At 40.1% G+C, this 19,988-nt stretch overlaps 1 pseudogene; it reads right to left on the bottom strand.

The window, feature by feature from the left end:
* Positions 1-8,801: 8,801 nt before the first annotated feature.
* On the bottom strand, positions 8,802-10,714 carry LOC129823857 (bone morphogenetic protein 2-B-like; annotated as a pseudogene).
* Between the last annotated feature and the right edge of the window lie 9,274 nt (positions 10,715-19,988).

Genomic DNA, 19,988 nt, shown 5'->3' on the forward strand with positions numbered 1-19,988 from the left:
GAATTTTCACAAATGCCTTAGTATACATAATTCCCAAACATAAAAAAAAAAAAAAAAGAAAAAGTGGAAATTACCATATCTAAGCAGTGGTGTAAAGTACTTAAGTAAAAATACTCTCATATACTACTGAAGTAGTTTCTGTACTTTACTTTGCTATTTATATTTTTGACAACTTTTACTTCACTAGATTCCTAAAGAAAAGGTTGTACTTTTACTCCATACAGTTTCCATGACACCCAAAAGTACTCATTACATTTAGAATGCTTAGCAGGACAGGAAAATGGTCCAATTCACGCACTTATCCAGAGAACATCCCTGGTCTTCCCTACTACCTGATCTGGCGGATTCACTAAACACAAATGCTTTGTTTGTAAATGATGTCTGAGTGTTGGAGTGTGCCCCTGGCTATCTGTAAATGATGTCTGAGTGTTGGAGTGTGCCCCTGGCTATCCGTCAATAAAAAACACAAGAGAATTGTGCCGTAATGGTTTGCTTAATGAATTTGAAATGATTTATACTTTTAATTTGACTTTTGATACTTAAGTACATTTTAGCAATTAAATGTTATTTTGAGACGTAAGTATATTTAAAACCAAATACTTTTAGACTTTTACACAAGTACTATTTTACTGGTTGACTTTCACTTTTACTTGAGTCATTTTCTGTTAAGGTATCTGTACTTTTAATCAAGTATGACAATTGGGTATTTTTTCCACCACTGTATCTAAGTGGTCGCTTGTCAGAATAAAACATTTTTAAAGTGCCATATTCCTCCTGGGGGTGTAAATGAACAGATTTTAATAAGATTTAATGTTGCTAAAATGCTGTCAGTCCCACTTTAAATGCAACAATGTTTCACATACAAGTTATTTTCAAAGAGATGGTTAACAACAACGGGCTGCAATAAAAAACCCAGTTCCATTCACCAGATGAGAATCATTTTAAACTGAACTTCTTGTTGAAAGTTATTCTTGAAAAGGGAGAAGCTAACAAATTAGAACCAATATCCTCTTTGATTACACCTGCTGCAGCCGCTGCAATCTAGCCGACAACAAAAGCCAGCTAGTTAGACCAAGACACCTAGGTAATTATAGATGTCCACATATTCTAGGTCGGAACCGTCCAGGGTGGTGATGCTAGTCGGGCGTGCGGGTGCAGGCAGCGAACGGTTGAAAAGCATGCATTTGGTTTCACTAGCGTTTAAGAGCAGTTGGAGGCCACGGAAGGAGTGTTGTATGGCATTGAAGCTCGTTTGGAGGTTAAATAGCACAGTGTCCAAGGAAGGGCCAGAAGTATACAGAATGGTGTCGTCTGCGTAGAGGTGGATCAGGGAATCGCCCGCAGCAAGAGCAACATCATTGATAAGGCCAAGACGGGGGGGTGTATCACTGATACAGTAGAATGGCAGATGCCTTTATTTAGCTTCTGATGGCCTAGCCAATGGCTGAATTAGCTAACTCGATTTATCTCCCCAGAGACCAGCAAAGAAAAATCCTGATTGGATTTTTTTCCTCTTCAGTGTTAACCCTTTCCTTTCCAACAAAAACTGAAGAGATGACATCAGAACATCATTGAAAATATTATAATTATTATTATTATAATTATTATTTTATAAATCCCAAGCCCTTCTCTGAAGGCGTAGAGGCCCCATTGTTCCCCACTGTGTTTGGGTTAGTAATATTTTGTAGAGTGGCTCTATTTTCCCTCAGCATGCATTTGATTTTACTGTTCTGAATGTCTTAAGAATCCATGTGTTTTTCTGAAATATGAACATAAATACTGGACATTTTGAACTCTTATTATGGTGTTGATTTGATAAAATTACAATCATGGTCTTGAATTGGACTCTCATTTTTCTGGTCTTGGTCTTGACTCGGTCTCGCCCCCCGTCTTGGTCTTGACTTGGTCTCGCCCCCCCGTCTTGGTCTTGACTCGGTCTCGCCCCCCCGTCTTGGTCTTGACTCGGTCCCCCCCGTCTTGGCCTTGACTCGGTCTCGCCCCCCCCCCCCGTCTTGGCCTTGACTCGGTCTCGCCCCCCCCCCCCCCCCCCCCCCCCCCCGTCCGTCTTGGTCTTGACTCGGTCTCGCCCCCCCCCCCCCCGTCTTGGTCTTGACTCGGTCCCCCCCGTCTTGGTCTTGACTCGGACTCGATTTGCTTTGGTCTTGGTCTCGAATCAGTCTCGCTTTAGGTTGTCTCAAACACAACACTGCTGTATAGCCCGCCATTTAAAAAAGTAATTGTGAAGCGTTTGTGACATGCTACAGGCTGGCAGGAGCGTTCAGCATTTCAACAACATGCCTATACAGTTTGCATTTAGGTTGTATAAATGAAATTGTAAAAAACAATTACTTGGAATTAAATAGTAATGAAACGAAAAATGCCTTCGTAATTTTTTAAAAATACGAGTTTGGCCAGTCTTTGGTTTTGAGTATCATGCAGTGAGCTATGCATGCCTGGTTTGTTAATTTAGCTTATCAGATTCTAAAACAGTTTCTAAAACTGCATATCTAAGGCTCTGGTCTGTCAGAGTGAGGAGTGAGGTTAAACGGTAGGCATGTTCTCTGCTATCCACTTTATATTTGAATTATTATTCTGGGTATAAGGGAGGATCACTTGTTTTTTTCCAAGCGTTCAGGGAGGGTCAGGTAAAGATATATATTACTGAAGGGAGGGCCATCCATTTTCCTTTCAGAGAGGTCAGATTTTCTCCAGGTATCCCTCATCATAAATAACTTACAGCCACTTAGAGTTGCTGATGGCTTTGATTTCAGCTTCTCCTTTTTTTTTCTTTTTTTTTTTAACTCTGTTTCAGCTTCTCCTTTCTCATAAAATAGAAAGGAACAGTCAGTAGAAAAAGAATCTTTTTGAATCTGACCATAGGTTATCAAATAGTGTGAAGTGAAGTCATCTGTTAAGCGGACTGGTGATGGGTTGTCTGGGGATGAGCAATAAATAACATCCCTCTTGCACTGAGAGAATGCATATTTGGATGCTTGATTAATGAAATTACGTTTGGTCATTGGGAACGAAGAGAAGCTAGTCAGTGTGATTGTTCAAACATGATGTCTCGCAGCGCAAGGGAAATGTTATTTGTTTTACCCCTTGACCCAGTAACAGGTTCTGATTGGATAGGGCCCAGCTACATTATGTCTAATGCTCAGCTGACTGCTAGTAAAATCAACCAAAGTTCAGGAAGATTGAAGAGGGACCAAGCTGATAAGAGCTGAATTAGTAGAATTGTGAACTCAGGATAGAAAAGACAGGAGCTAGCCAGAAAAATAAATAGCAATGCAAAGTTAATGTCTGCTCACTGTTATCTGCTGTCTTTTACATGCACAGTATTATCAGGAAACATCTGTTTTTCAACGCCAGTGCATGCAACAGGATACTCGTTAATGTAGACTAATCAAGAAAATACCCCTGGGGGACACCAAAAGTATCTTCGGCAGTGTTTCAACCATGATAGGTTTTATTGTGGATCTAAAACTTGAGGTAGATAAATGCAATTCATGTCTAGGGTTGTCAAATGCTGAGGAATAGCGAAAACATTGAAAATGAGGAACGAGGCTCAAACTGAAGAAATGGCCCAAAAACATTAAGATTGAGTCTCCCTGTGTGTTGGAAAAGTTCCAGCAGTGAACTTTGTGTGAGTAGTATAGTGTTTCATTAATGTTTTAAAGGAAACACGTAGAAAGGAAGCAAAAATCCCTTTGACCTACAGTACCAGTCAAAAGTTTGGACACACCTACTCATCCAAGTGTTTTTCTTAATTGTTACTATTTTCGACATTGTGAGAATAATAGTGAAGACATCAAAACAATGAAATAACACATGGAATCATGTAGTAACCCAAAAATATATTTGAGATTCTTCGAAGTAGCCACCCTTTGCCTTGATGACAGCTTTGCACACTCTTGGCATTCTCTCAACCAGCTTCACCTGGAATGCTTTTACAACAGTCTTGAAGGAGTTCTCACATATGCTGAGCGCTTGTTGGCTGCTTTTCCTTCACTCTGCGTTCTAACTCATCCCAAACATCTCAATTTGGTTGAGGTCGGGGGATTGTGGAGGCCAGGTCATCTGATGCAGCACTCCCTCATTCTCCTTCTTGGTCAAATAGCCCATACAAAGCCTGGAGGTGTGTTGAGTCATTGTCCTGTTGAAAACAAATGATAGTCCCACTGATCGCAAACCAGACATCTCCTCCATGCTTCACAGTGGGAACCACACATGCAGAGAGCATCCGTTCACCTACTCTGCGTCTCACAAAGACACGGTGGTTGGAACCAAAAATCTCAAATTTGGACTCATCAGACCAAGCGACAGATTTCCACCGGTCTAATGTCCATTCCTTGTGTTTCTCTTCTTCTTATTGGTGTCCTTTAGTAGTGGTTTCATTGCAGCAATTCGACCATGAAGGCCTGATTCACGCAGTCTCCTCTGAACAGTTGATGTTTAGATGTGTCTGTTATTTGAACTATGTGAAGCATTTATTTGGGCTGCAGTCTGAGGTGCAGTTATTCTAATGAACTTTTCCTCTGCAGCAGAAGTAACTCTGGGTCTTCCTTTCCTGTGGCGGTCCTCATGAGAGCCAGTTTCATCATAGTGCTTGATGGTTTTTGCGATTGCACTTGAAGAAACTTTCAAGATTCTTGAAATTTTCCGAATAGACTGACCTTCATGTCTTAAAGTAATGATGGACTGTTTCTCTTTGCCTATTTGACCTGTTCTTGCCTTTAATATGGACTTGATATTTTACCTAATAGGGCTATCCTCTTAATACCCACCCTACCTTGTCACAACACAATTGATTGGCTCAAACGCATTAAGAAGGAAAGAAACGTCCACAAATTAACTTTTAACAAGGCACACCTGCTAATTGAAATGCATTCCAGGTGACAACCTCATGAAGCTGGTTGAGAGGATGCCAAGAGTGTGCAAAGCTGTCAAGGCAAATGTAGGCTACTTGGAAGAATCTCAAATCTCAAATATATTTTGATGTGTTGAACACTTTTGTTACTACATGATTCGATATGTGTTATTTCATAGTTTTGATGTCTTTACTATTATTCTACAATGTAGAAAATAGTACAAATAAAGAAAAACCCTTGAATGAGTAGGTGTGTCCAAACTTTTGAGTGGTACTGTAGTTTGTGATGGGATACCTTTCAGATTTATCATGCCACAGTGAGTACATCTGAAAGAGAGTGAATGTTAAAAACAGCTTAATTTCAAAGCCCGTTATAACACTGCCTCCTGAATAACCACACTCAACATCCAATGCCACCCACCCAAGTTTGCACAATGATGAAGACTGATTCAGATTTTCATTCCCTGCAAATTGTATACATTGGGTGGTAACAAGACCTTTCAAAACGTAAGATTGAGGGTGTTAATATCAGGTCTTGGCTGTGGAGAAATAGAGGATGGACTTTTAGTAAGCATGAATAAAGAACTTGGGGAGTTTCCTGGTGTACATTAGCTGTACTTTTACCAAATGAAGACGGCAATATTTGTCAATATTTGTATATGTCTGGAGATTGATCACTTACTTATATTCAACTTCCCGGACACTTGATATGTCACACCCATCATCAATCTACTGAAGTAATGGACATGTGACCTCAGTACATAGTACTGTATGCCATTGGCGGTCAGTGACGTTTAAGATGAGGGAGGACACTTTTTTTGAATGTGCATGGCCTTATTTCTATTACAGCATATTGGATGACTTTATTTCATATTCCATTCACCCAGCTCAATGTAACATCGATAGGTTTAGGCTACTACATGATACTTACATTTTCCATATACCTATCATGAGGTTGCTAAAACCTAGCCTAAGAATGAAAGTTTATAATGTAGGAGCACAGGTCGAGAGGAAAGGTGACAGACAGTGACATATTCAATACCACCTTTCACACTCTTACCTGCATCTAGCTGATCTAGGGTGCAATCATTAATCCAAACAGTTGCAAATGAGAGTCTCTATTGTACAAATTCAGGTACGTTTATCTCCATTTAATTACGTTTGCTTCCATTTGTGAAACGTTTTTCAACATAATCGGCTGAATGAATACACCCCTGATCACAGCATGATAATTTTGCTCATTGTAGAATTCTTTCTCGCATCTACGCACTCTCTTCTCACCTTTTCCCTTCGCTTGTGGATTTCAGTGAACAACACATCAGCTGTCTGTAACCAGGTGAAAAAGCCTTTCCAAGCCAAACCTTCATATCATAACCACTAATCGCTACACACAGCCTACATCGTGAATGTCACCATGTTATCTAACGTAATCGCTATTCAACATAGCTACTAGAACTAACGTGTAAGTAAGCCTGCTACAATCCTGCAGTACACAGTTACACTGGTGGCAATACATTTATAAAATCAAAAGCTTACCTTGACTTGGAAGAGTTACAGTGTTGGATAGCCATAGCCAGCTAGCTAACATAGCATCCCTAACTGTTTGAGCCGGAGTAGGCTAAACTAGCTAGCTACATTCTATAGCCAAGAGAAAGTGAAAGTGAAAACAGAATATGAAATATAGCTAGCTAGTTATCTCTCTACCTCAGTTGCTTCTCCTTAATTTATAAATAAATACATTTGTTCAAAACTCTTCACATATTGTATTTCTCTCTCTTTGAATCAACTACTCATCACATTGTATGCACTGTAGTGCTAGCTAGCTGTAGCTTATGCTTTCAGTAGTAGATTAGAGCTCTGATAGGTTGGAGGATGTCCTCCGGAAGTTGTCATAATTACTGTGTGAGGAAGTTGTCATAATTACTGTGTGAGTCTATGGAAGGGGGTGAGAACCATGAGCCTCCTAGGTTTTGTATTGAAGTCAATGTACCCAGAGGACGGAAACTAGCTGTCCTCTGGCTACACCATGGCGCTACCCTACAGAGTGCTGTTGAGGCTACTGTAGACCTTCATTGCAAAACAGTTGTTTTAATAAATTATTTGGTGATATGTGAATATTTAGTATAGTTTTATCTAAAAAAGCCAACTTATTTCATGTTTCGCTATTTTATTTTTATGAAATTCACTGAGGAGGATGGTCCTCCCCTCCCTCCTCTGAGGAGCCTCCAATGCTGTATGCTTCCCAAAATGTGTTAATGATTTAGAATACACAATTTGAAATTATATCAGTATATAAAATATTTTAATAAACATACGCAAATACACATTTATACTGTATTTGTAAATGTTTATATGTTTATATTCATATCTGTGTATATATACACTGTAAAATGTATTTTGAAATGGGCTATCTTCTGACTTTCATATCAAAATCTCTCACAATTTACAAAATAGGCCTTCTACACACCAAAATGTTGGGTTATATCCCAAAACAACCGTGTTTTATATTGAGTTGTTTTGTTGAATGATCGTTGTTTATTAAGTTGTTTGATAGAAAAACCATCAGGTTAAGTTGCCCGCTACCTGTTTATTGTTTGTTATCTTTGTCGTTGATAAAAAATGAGATATGATGCTTATAATTATCAAACAGTATCTTTAGCATTATTTGTTCTCTCTTTATTTATCCGAACTTATCTGTATAATATTTCATTGTGGTTATCGAGATACAGTATTGCCTTTCACATTCCTTTCACATTAAATTACATTAAAATAAATTGTATTTATTGTTTAGAGATATGATATCTGTTCATGGTGCTGAGTTTACAATTCATGTCGTAATGTGTTCTGTGTGCTATTCTTACTGTCATCCAAAATCAAATACTTAGTTAATTTGTCCCGTAGGTCATTCAGTATTTGGTCAAAGCCACTGTATAAATGGTTCAAGCTACAGCTGCAAGATATTGGCTATCATATCTTTTACGTCTTTCACGGCACACCCTAACTTTGAAATATTATCTAGATGGTTTTCCGTAAAGCACAATCATTTCAAGTTCTTTTACTGTTACTAAGGAATTAAACACATGGGGTAAACATAATTTGTGAGAAAAAAATATTTGTTGTAAAGTTTGTGTACATATGCATTCAGGCACAACAATCCAACATAAACAGTAGGTTTAATATCCACACTACAGTAACTGACATTTTAAAAACAAGTTTTTTTCCAGACAAACTTCCAAAATGTTTGGAAATAATACTGTACATAGCATTACATTCAATTGAATACATATTTACAGTACAGTGATGTAAGGATCAAGCTAAATAGTGTAACATTGAAAACTACACTACAAAACAATACAAATAAGTTTTAGACCCTGTGTAACGCTCGTCTTCCTCCTCTTTTGAGGAGAAGTAGTAGGAAGGATCGGAGGACCAATGCGCAGCGTGGTAAGTGTCCATATTTTAATAACGAAATAGAACACTGAACAAAAACAACAAAGTGAAACGAACGAAAACGAAACAGTCCCGTATGGTTAAACATAGACACAGCAACAATCACCCACAACCCACAATGACAAAACAGGCTACCTAAATATGGCTCCCAATCAGAGACAACGTTAGAGACAACACCTGCCTCTGATTGACAACCATATCAGGCCAAACACATAGAAACAGACAAACTAGACATACAACATAGAATGCCCACTCACATCACACCCTGACCAAACAAAACATAGAAACATACAAAGCAAACTATGGTCAGGGCGTGACACCCTGTTAAATAAATTACAATAAATAATATAATTTTGTACATAGTCTTGGAAAAATATAATATTATGGGCCACATGAGACTAACAAAGTTTATCTTCCAAATAAAATAGTACATTTCAGTCATCGCTCCACAGTAACTTATCTCAAAATCCATAGGTGATGGATAATGTTGGGTATTTTTGTTTGCTTAGCTGTTGAAAAGAACATTAGTAATGTCACTAATTGAGCATGACAAATGTTATTTTCTTACGTCCTTTGAAAACATTATCCATTCTATTTCAGTATGTAGCACTAAAAGATAAGGTTTGTACTGACTCTTTTTTTTGTCCTTGCCTGAGCTTACCCCGAAGGACTCAAGCACAGTGGCATATGCTGACAATCAAGTCATTGAAGGGTGTGAGCTTCATCTTTCCCCAACTGTCATAGTGCATGAGGACCACAGGCTCGTAGGCTGCCGGCACGCAACAGGGGTGAGGTGTTGCTCCCTTGTTGATGTGGTGAAGACGAGACTTTGCCTGCGCGTGCATGCTGGCTGGCTTGTAGTTGTGTGGACAGGAGCCGTCGCAGAAATGCATGTTGTAACCAGTGGGGGCCACGACCCAGTCTGACCAGCCAATCTCCTTGAAGGACACATTGATGGATTTCCGGCAGCAGCGACCGTCTTCGTCACAGTTGTCCTCTTTGTTGGAGCGAGTTCGTCTTCTTCTGCCTGCTGATCTAGGTTCTACAAGGTCTACCTCCAGGACCATCTGAGGGGTCCTCTTGGGATCAGTTCCCTCTTCTAAGGCCAGTTCTACTTCCACAACCAGAGAGTGGTCGTCCGACCTCCCACTCCACTTACCAACCACAGTTCTGATGTCCAAAGTCAAATCTCCAGTTCTTGTAGCGAGCGTCTGAACAAGGGTCTCTGTGTGAATCAATAGAGAAGAGTTCAGTGGTTTCGTCTCATAGATCTTCACATTAACCTCATCCCTAATTGTGGGCTCGGCAGCTTTAGAGCCATCCAACCGCTGTCTGTAGAGCTTCAGCTCAGCCCGGGCCAAAGTGAGCTCCTACCTGATGTGTGGGTTCTTGTGGAATACAGCTCTGTACCAAAGCACATCTGATGGATGTTCCTCATCACCCCAAAGCACTTTGAGAGGCTCCACTGAAAGAGGTGAAAAGAGGGTTGTTACACAAATGCTCAAGTTCTTAGAATTACTGTCATGGCTTGAATAGGTTGTGCTTTTAAGAGTTGTAACGGATGTGTCTTGTCAAAAAAATAAAACAATGTCAAACGATTTAAAACAAAGCTTTGGAGAAGAGGTACTGTGTTACTATCAATCCTTTGCTAAGACCAAATGTTAATGGTAGGCTTTTGTTGGAGTGCTCACAAAAATGAAGGCCTTTAAGACAAAATTGCTCCTCAGAGCATGACTCACTCATTCTCACAACATATGGTTTCAGAAAACACTCACAGGTACATTAAGATTAATTTAAAAAAAAATGTGTTTGAGGGCTTTTTGTTAGTTTTGTCATAAAAGCGAATTTGAATTCTTCTTGAAGACACAAACGTGGGAGAATGTTTCGGTACACAGGTACACACCTTGTACAAAGTTATTAATAAGCTTTGCATAAAGGCAAAATTCCAGCCAGTCAGATCACTATCTAAAGCTAGAATGTCAACAGTCGGGTCCTGTATTGTGGTAGAAACCAGTACAGTAGCGATGTGTCTTTAAGTAAGGACCCACCTGTGGCTGGATGAAGCACAGTGGATGCCCTCCTTGGGGAACGCTGGGTTTCCCCCTCCTGACTGGAGCTCCTTCTCAGCTGCCTCAGTGTTTCCCTGTAGAGCCCATGCATCCTTATCATCTCCTCTTCTGAAGCCATTTCCCTGGGCCTGGCCTCCCTTTCCATCCCCATGGAGCTCAGGATCTCTGTCTTCACTGCCTCCAAGACCAAGGCCCTCTGGTTCTCCTCCTGCCCTAGGCGGGGTGTACCTTCTTGGGGGAGGCGGGGCCGGCCCTCCCCCTGACAGAGGCTGAAGAAGAGGACCACCCAAGAGAAGAGAAAGCACTGTGTGACTGAGCTAGGCATGTTAGGTTTGTTCTCAGAGGAGATGTCAATGTTATGAATGAAATTCCAGACATGCTTTCATTTATACAGCTCCTGCATGGCCACACCTCTCCGCTGTCAGGTGAGCACTCCTTTTGCGCTTATACTGTATGTATTGTCATCATTATGTAAAGGATTTAAATATATATGTATTTGTATATACAGTGCATTCGGAAGTATTCAGACCCCTTCCCTTTCTCCACATTTTGTTAGGTTACAGCCTTATTCTAAAATTTATTAAATATTTTTTTCCCCTCATCAATCTACATACAATACCCCATAATGGCCAAGTGAAAACGGGTTTGTAGATATTTTTTGCGAATTTATTAAAAATAAAAAACAGATACCTTATTTACAAAAGTATTCAGACCCTTTGCTATGAGACTCGAAATTGAGCTCAGGTGCATCCTGTTTCCAATGATCATCCTTGATGTTTCTACAACTTGATTCGAATCCAACTGTGGTAAATTCAATTGATTGGACATGATTTGGAAAGGCACACCCCTGTCTATATAAGGTCCCACAGTTGACAGTGCAGGTTAGAGCAAAAACTAAGCCATGTGGTTGAAGTAATTGTCCGTAGAGCTCCGAGACAGGATTGTGTCGAGGCACAGATCTGGGGAAGGGTACCAAAAAATGTCTGCAGCATTGAAGGTCCCCAGAACACAGTGGCCGGCCAAACTGAGCAATCGGTAAAAGGCACATGACAGCCCAATTGGAGTTGCGAAAGGCACCTAAAGGACTCTCAGACCATGAGAAACAAGATTCTCTGGATTGAACTCTTTGGCCTGAATGCCAAGCGTCACGTCAGGAGGAAACGGTGAAGCATGGTGGTGGCAGCATCATGCTGCGGGGATGTTTTTCGTAGGCAGGGACTGGGAGACTAGTCAGGATCGACGGAAAGATGAACGGAGCAAAGTACAGAGATCTTTGATGAAAACCTGCTCCAGAGCTCTCAGGACCTCAGACTGGGGCGAAGGATCACCTTCCAACAGGACAACGACCCTAAGCACACAGCCAAGACAACACAGGAGTGGCTTCGGGACAAGTCTCTGAATGTCCTTGAGTGGCCCAGCCAGAGCCCGGACTTGAACCAGATCGAACATCTCTGGAGAGACCTGAAAATAACTCTGCTAGGACGTTCCCCATCCAAACCGGCAAAGCTTGAGAGGATCTGCAGAGAAGAATGAGAGAAACTCCCCAAATACAGGGTTGCCAACCTTGTAGCGTCATTCCAGAGAAGACTCAAGGCTTTAATCACTACCAAAAGTGCTTAAACAAAGTACTGAGTAAAGGGTCTGAATACTTATGTAAATGAGATATTAAAAAACAAAATCTGTTTTTGCTTTGTAATTATGGGGTATTGTCTGTAGATTGAAGAGGAAAAAAACAATTTGATCCATTTTAGAATAGAATATAAATATATTTTAGATTTTAGATTCTTCAAAGTAGCCACCCTTTTCCTTGATGACAGCTTTGCACAGTCTTGGCATTCTCTCAACCAGCATCATGAGAAATGCTTTTCCAAGAGTCTTGAAGGAGTTCCCACATATGCTGAGCACTTGTTGGCTGCTTTTCCTTTACTCTGCGTTCCTACTCATACCAAACCATCTCAATTGAATTGAGGTCGGGTGATTGTGGGGGCCAGGTCATCTGATGCAGCACTCCATCACTCTCCTTCTTGGTCAAATAGCCCTTACGCAGCCTGGATGTGTATTTTGTGTCATTGTCCTGTTGAAAAACAAATGATAGTCCCACTGATCGCAAACCAGATGGGATGGCGTATTGCTGCAGAATGCTGTGGTAGCCATGCTGGTTAAGTGGGCCTTGAATTCTAAATAAATCACAGACAGTGTCACCAGCAAAGCACCCCCACACCATCACACCTCCTCCTCATAAAGACACGGCGGTTGGAACCAAAAATCTCAAATTTGGACTCAGCAGACCAAAGTACAGATTTCCACCGGTCTAATGTCCATTACTCATGTTTCTTGGCCAAATGTTGTTTTATTGTTTTTAAATGTAACCTTTATTTAACTAGGCAAGTCAGTTAAGAACACATTCTTATTTACAATGACGGGTTACCGGGGAACAGTGGGTTAACTGCCTTGTTCAGGGGCAAAACGACAGATTTTTACCTTGTCAGCTCGGGGATTCGATCTGGCCCAACGCTCTAACCAACAGGCTACCTGAAGAAAGTCTTTTCTTCTTATTAGTGTCCTTTAGTGCTGTTTTTTTGCAGCAATTTGACCATGAAGGCCTGGTTCACGCAGTCTCCTCTGAACAGTTGATGTTGAGATGTGTCTGTTACTTGAAATCTGAAGCATCTATTTGGTCTGCAATCTGAGGTGCAGTTAAATGCCGATTTTCGAGGCTGGTAACTCTAATGAACTTATCCTCTGCAGCAGACGTAACTCTGGGTCTTCCTTTCCTGTGGCGGTCCTCATGAGAGCCAGTTTCATCATAGCGCTTGATGGTTTTTGTGACTGCACTTGAAGAAACTTTCAAAGTTCTTGAAATGTTCTGCGTTGACTGACCTTCATGTCTTAAAGTAATGATGGACTGTCGTTTCTGTTTGCTTATTTGAGCTGTTCTTGCCATAATTTGGACTTGGTCTTTTACCAATATAGGGCTATCTACTGTATACCACCCCTATCTTGTCACAACACAACTGATTGGCTCAAATGCATTAAGAAGGAAAGAAATTCCACAAATTAACTTTTAACAAGACACCTGTTAATTGAAATGCATTCCAGGTGACTACCTCATGAAGCTGGTTGAGAGAATGCCAAGAGTGTGCAAAGCTGTCATCAAGGCAAATGGAGGCTACTTTGAAGAATCTCACATTTAAAATATGTTTTGATTTGTTTAACACTTTTTTGGTTACTACTTGATTCCATATGTGCTATTTCATAGTTTTGATGTCTTCACTATTATTCCACAACGTAGTAATAGTAAATAGTAAAAATAAAGAAAAACCCTTGAATGAGTAGGTGTGTTCAAACTTTTGAGTGGTACTGTATATATATCTCATGTTCCATGAGCTGGGAAACCAGACAAACCAAACGTTTGTCTAGTAGTACTTTAAAGAAATCGTATGAATAATATCTGAAAATATTTAAGCTCTTGCTGTGTCGATGGATTCCAATGGATTGTTTCCATATACAATATATTACCGTATTGATACAACTAATACTGTCCATCAAATAATCTGTATTATCTTTATGATCCCTGAGAACCAAAGGCATTGTAAATAATTTAGAATAGATTTAGCCTATACTCACGCATCATTTGTCAAGTAAATTACGTACACTACTGTATATCCTGTAATCATTCATTATAGTGTAGTGGATGGATCTGTGGAGAGGGTTCTACATGGAAGCCAAAAGGGTTGTTCCTGGAACCAAAAAGGTTCTTCAAAGGGTTATTCTATAGGGATAGCCGAATAACCTTTTTAGGTTCTAGATACCACCTTTTTTTCTAACAGTCACTGACATGATGAAATAATCATGTGCTCTGTGAATTCCACCTTGGGGCTAAAAGTGTGTGAAAGGTGACCAAGTATGAATCATCGGCAGACCAACAGTGACATAACATTTCTCATGACAGGCTATTGAGTAATCAGCCTTAAGCCCCCTGCCAGCATTACAAAGGAAATGTTCTATTTTTGAGACTGGATGGCAAACTGCAACAATTTAATCACCTGTGAACTGATGATAGAGTGCTGCCTCTCCCAATCACAAGCACATTCTGGATTCCGCAAGGGCAATAGCATGTTTGAAGTGACAGTGATGTATAGCCTATCGGGGTTAGGCTCGAAATAGGGGCAGTCAATTCAGGAAGTGATTCAAATAAAAAAATCAGAAATGTAAAACCTTAAAATAAATAGCTTCTACTTTTCAGTTTATTGAGAAGTCATTGAAAATAAATGCCCTTTTTCAGATTATTTAATTGTAATTTTTGTTTACCTCCTGAATTGACTGCCTTCAATTGGCATTGATCCCAACCCTGTCACATATATGGGTGACCACTCATTCTTCACTTAATTTTCAATGCCATCTAACTAACGGAATGGGTGGACATTTGGGCATGCTCTTTTCAAGAGTTGGTATATGTATTTAAAAGGTGTATTGTTGAGTAGCTTGAATCGTTTTATAAGAACGTATCACTATTTAACAATTGTTTTAGAACTATTATTTCCGTTTTTTATTTTTTGCTCATGGCATAACTATCATTTTATACAATGTAGCAATGTCAACGCAGGTATGACAAGCAGAGATGTCACTTTGGGTCAATTCTATTTAATTGAGCTTTCAATTAACTTTTCAATTCATGAATTATGAATTATTACATTTCTTGAATATCTACAATCTGAATAGGTTTGAACCATAGTCATCCATAAGAAACATAACATTCTCTTCACAAATATCTCACCCAATTGCCCCCTCTGAAATGTGTTTCATTAGGAAGGACCTGAGATTTGCTGACAATGTGACCTTACCTGGAAAAACTCTGAGCCCTCCTTAGATAACATTCAACTTCATAGAGATGTAGGATCTTAATTTGATCATCCTGTTGCAGGAAAAATTTACCGCAATGCAGGAAATGTAAGACTTGTAGTGTATTTGACATTTAAAAAGGCTTCTGAAATGTGTCATTTCCACTTTGAAATTTCAGTTGTCACGCCCTGATCGTAGAGATATTTTTATTCTCTATGTTTGGTTGGTCAGTGTGTGGCTCGGGTGGGAAACTCTATGTTCTTTGTTTCTATGTTTTGGCCGGGTATGGTTCTCAATCAGGGACAGCTGTCTATCGTTGTCTCTGATTGGGAATCATACTTAGGCAGCCTTTTTTCCTTTTGTAGTTGTGGATAGTTGTCTTTGTTAGTGGCATTAGAGCCTAAGTAAGCTTCACAGTCGTTTCCTTGTTCTTTGTTTTTGTTGGCGACATTTATAAATAAAAGAAATGTACGCTCACCATGCTGCACCTTGGTCTGGTCATTTCCACGACGACAGCGATCGTGACATCAGTCTTGATTTTCACTTACGAAAAATGTATCAACCCCTACAAAAATGAATTATAATTATAATCCACATTTCCTGTTGCTGCACGATTATTTGCCTGATGTAGCAAACTGCCTCAAATTAAAATCCTACATTTGTATAAATTGACCCCATGGCATCTTTCGTTTAGACAAGTCATTAATTTCCTATGAAGATGTGAGATGGATTTCTGTCGGGCTGCATGGTTTGCTTCACGCTCCATTCACAAACAACAGTCTCATGTTTGCGTGTGTACACTGTGTGGTGTCCCATCAGGAGACAGAGTGTAAACATAGATCCTTACACACACACTGTGTGAAAGGATCTTCAGGGAAGATTGTCAAGAAGGCAGGGTGAGGATGTAGCTTCCAGTGAGGGAGCCTAACAGGACATACTGTAGAATGGCTGCATGTCTCCCTCTAGTGGCACTGAAAATATAATGCGTTCTAAAGTGGCAATCGGCAGTAGAAACGTTAACAATCTGTATGTCATTCCTGCTCGTTTCGGGAAAAAGCTGAGGGATGGGGCTGGAGAAATGTAACCACTCAAATTCATGGATATAGTTTTAACCATGATTTGAGTCTATATAGTGTTTGTTTGCATTTACTTTAACAAACATTGGAGTAAAACAAGATTATATTTCGGGTTCTGATGGAGTACGACCGTTGAACTAAGCATGAGGCATTATCTATAAGTTATATTCTTCAAGCGTCAATGGGTACATCATACAGTATCATTAATTAATACAAAAATGTATGTAGAAACTGCTGATTGCCCCTTTAAGCAGATATGCTCTGGGTAAAAATTGCCCTACACACAGATCTATGACCTGGTGTAACAGTTTAACTTTACGTCCGTCCGCTCGCCCCGACCCGGGCGCGAACCAGGGACCCTCTGCACACATCAACAACAGTCACCCACGAAGCATCGTTACCCATCGCTCCACAAAAGCCGCGGCCCTTGCAGAGCAAGGGGAACCACTACTTCAAGGTCTCAAAGCGAGTGACGTAACCGATTCAAATCAAATTTTATTTGTCACATACACATGGTTAGCAGATGTTAATGCGAGTGTAGCGAAATGCTTGTGCTTCTAGTTCCGACAATGCAGTAATAACCAACAAGTAATCTAACCTAACAATTACACAACTACTACCTTATACACACAAGTGTAAAGGGATAAAGAATATGTACATAAAGATATATGAATGAGTGATGGTACAGAACGGCATAGGCAAGATGCAGTAGATGGTATAGAGTACAGTAAATACATATGAGATGAGTAATGTAGGGTATATAAACATAAAGTGGCATAGTTTAAAGTGGCTAGTGATACATGTATAACATAAAGATGGCAAGATGCAGTAGATGATATAGAGTACAGTATATACATATATTGAAACGCTATTAGCGCACACCACCGCTAACTAGCTAGCCATTTCACATCCGTTACACTCACCCCCCTTTCGACCTCCTCCTTTTCCGCAGCAACCAGTGATCCGGGTCACGGCACCAATGTAACAGTTTAACTTTACGTCCGTCCCCTCACCCCGACCCGGGCGCGAACAAGGGACCCTCTGCACACATCAACAACAGTCACCTACGAAGCATCGTTACCCATCGCTCCACAAAAGCCACGGCCCTTGCAGAGCAAGGGGAACCACTACTTCAAGGTCTCAAAGCGAGTGACGTAACCGATTGAAACGCTATTAGCGCGCACCACCGCTAACTAGCTAGCCATTTCACATCCGTTACACTGGCACAAATCCTAACTAGAACCATTAGCGGAGAAAATACAAATCTGGGCTTGGATCAGTGTTTAGGGGCATTTTCATTCTACATCTGAATCCTGGGGCTGAATTAATTTTGTAGTTGCTATTGATAACATGTAATGGCCTACATAAAGAATCATGATAGTGTATGCCTATAAGATCTAATGTGTCATCTGTAGATGTATAGAAATAATTTTTTAAATATTTTTAAGACAGACTACAGCTGGGCTACATTCATTTGAAAACAAAAGTATTTCATTGTGCTTAGGAATGATTTAAACTTAGCAGATCTGTAGCAAACTGTAGCAAGTTTCATTTTTGTACTACGTGTCCTTGTTGACTCCCCACATCACAGAACAGTACATGCATCTGGTTGAATCCTGTTGGGTAACTGAGTGTACTTTCAATTTGCTCTGTTGCTATGGCTTGTTGTGGACGAGGAACAGTAGAGGAGGAGGAGAGAGAAAAAGAGAGAGATTTTTCTATCACATTTTCATGGCTGAATAGTTCTCCTAACTATCATTGATCATTTACAATTGACCTGCCTCGCATCCCAATGCAAAGGGCATATAGCAAAAAGAGGACAAAAAAGTGGCCTGTAAACATTCAATATTGTGCCTCGAGCAAAACCAAATTAAGCTTCATAATGATAAATTTGGATGCATAGTTTTTCAATCCCCCTTGACTGAAAATAATTGCAACAATTTCATGGAAAGAGAAGATAAGTGGATATGAGATATAAAAATACATGTTAAATGAAAAGGGATAAGGAAAAGGGATGACCGTGATGACATGAAACCTCTATAGATGACAGACGTACTAGGCCTACGTTATTTCCTCCTCAACATTTTGGGGATATTAATGCTTACTTAGGAAGATGACCTTGGGTTAAACTCAGGATTAGAGACAATGCCCAAAACGAGAACAAGGAATGATTCATTTTACCGGTTCACATCAATGAATGTGTGACACCGCATGACAAGACACAGCCATTGTTGTATGAAAACATTGTGGTGCCACTTGGAGACTGGCACCATAGATCATCAAGCCCTTTCTCCATCTGACTGTCAGTTGCACCATTGTTCTTGATCATCTGAAGGCAGGGACGGACTGGCCATCTGGCATTTCGGGCAAATACCAGATGGGCTGGTCCATTTTTTGCCTAGTGGGTCTCTCTTACTTATAACTTACAATTATTTGGTTATAGGTGAATCAAGTAAAAAAAATGGTCCCAATGTGTTAGAAATGCCAGGGCCAATTTCTGGTCCCAGTCCACCCCGGTCTAAAAAATTTAATTTGCATGAGCCAATGATGATGTGACTGCCCACTGTATAGAGCTACACAACATATGGAACACTATAGTGCACACATATAAAGGGTCAAATGAACCTCGATATTGTATTGATTAGTACATTAAGGGGCATATATACTGAACAAAAAATATGAACGCAACATGTAAAGTGTTGGTTCCATGTTTCATGAGTTGAAATAAAAAATCCCAGACATTTTCCATACTCACAAAAGCTTATTTCTCAAAAATGTTGGGCACACATTTGTTTATATCCCTGTTAGTGAGCATTTCTCCATTGTCAAGATAATACATCCACCTGACATGTGTGGCATATCAAGAAGCTGATTAAACAGCTTGATCATTACACAGGTGCACCTTGAGCTGTGGACAATAGAAGACCACTCTAAAATTTGTCACACAACACAATGTCTCAAGTTGTCTCAAGTTTTGAGGGAGCGTGCAATTGGCATGCTGACTGCAGGAAGGTCCACCAGAGCTGTTGCCAGATAATTTAATGTTCATAAGCCGCCTCCAATGTTGTTTTAGAGAATTTGGCAGTAAGTCCAACCGGCCTCACAACCGCAGACTATGTGTAACCACGCTAGCCCAGGACCTCCACATCTGGCTTCTTCACCTGCGGGATCGTCTGAGACCAGACACACGGACAGCTGATGAAACGGAGGAGTATTTGTGTCTATAATGAAGCCCTTTGTGGGGAAAAACTAATTCTGATTGACTGGGCCTTGCTCCCCATTCAGTGGGCCTGGCTCCCAAGTGGGTGGGGCCTTTGCCCTTCCAGGCAAAGGCCTGGTATATATCAACATGATAGACATCATCTGAATGGGATTTTAAGCAATAGGTTGCTTCTTGTGTTCACACAAACACATAACAGGGGTATATATATATATATATATATATATATATATATATATATATATATATATATATATATATATATATATATATATATATATATATAATGGATGTACTGCAAATAGGTCATTAGTGCATATACCTACCTGATTAAAAAATCACCATGTAAACTTTCAACAAGTTAGCCAGGGTTGAAAAAAGGTTGCATTGGCTCAATGATATAAACCAGGGTTACCGAACTGAATGAATCAGCCCACTGCCACCCATAGGCGATTTGTCAG

The sequence above is a fragment of the Salvelinus fontinalis genome, chromosome 26 (genome assembly GCF_029448725.1).
Source record: "Salvelinus fontinalis isolate EN_2023a chromosome 26, ASM2944872v1, whole genome shotgun sequence".
In the NCBI taxonomy this organism is placed as follows: Eukaryota; Metazoa; Chordata; class Actinopteri; order Salmoniformes; family Salmonidae; genus Salvelinus; species Salvelinus fontinalis.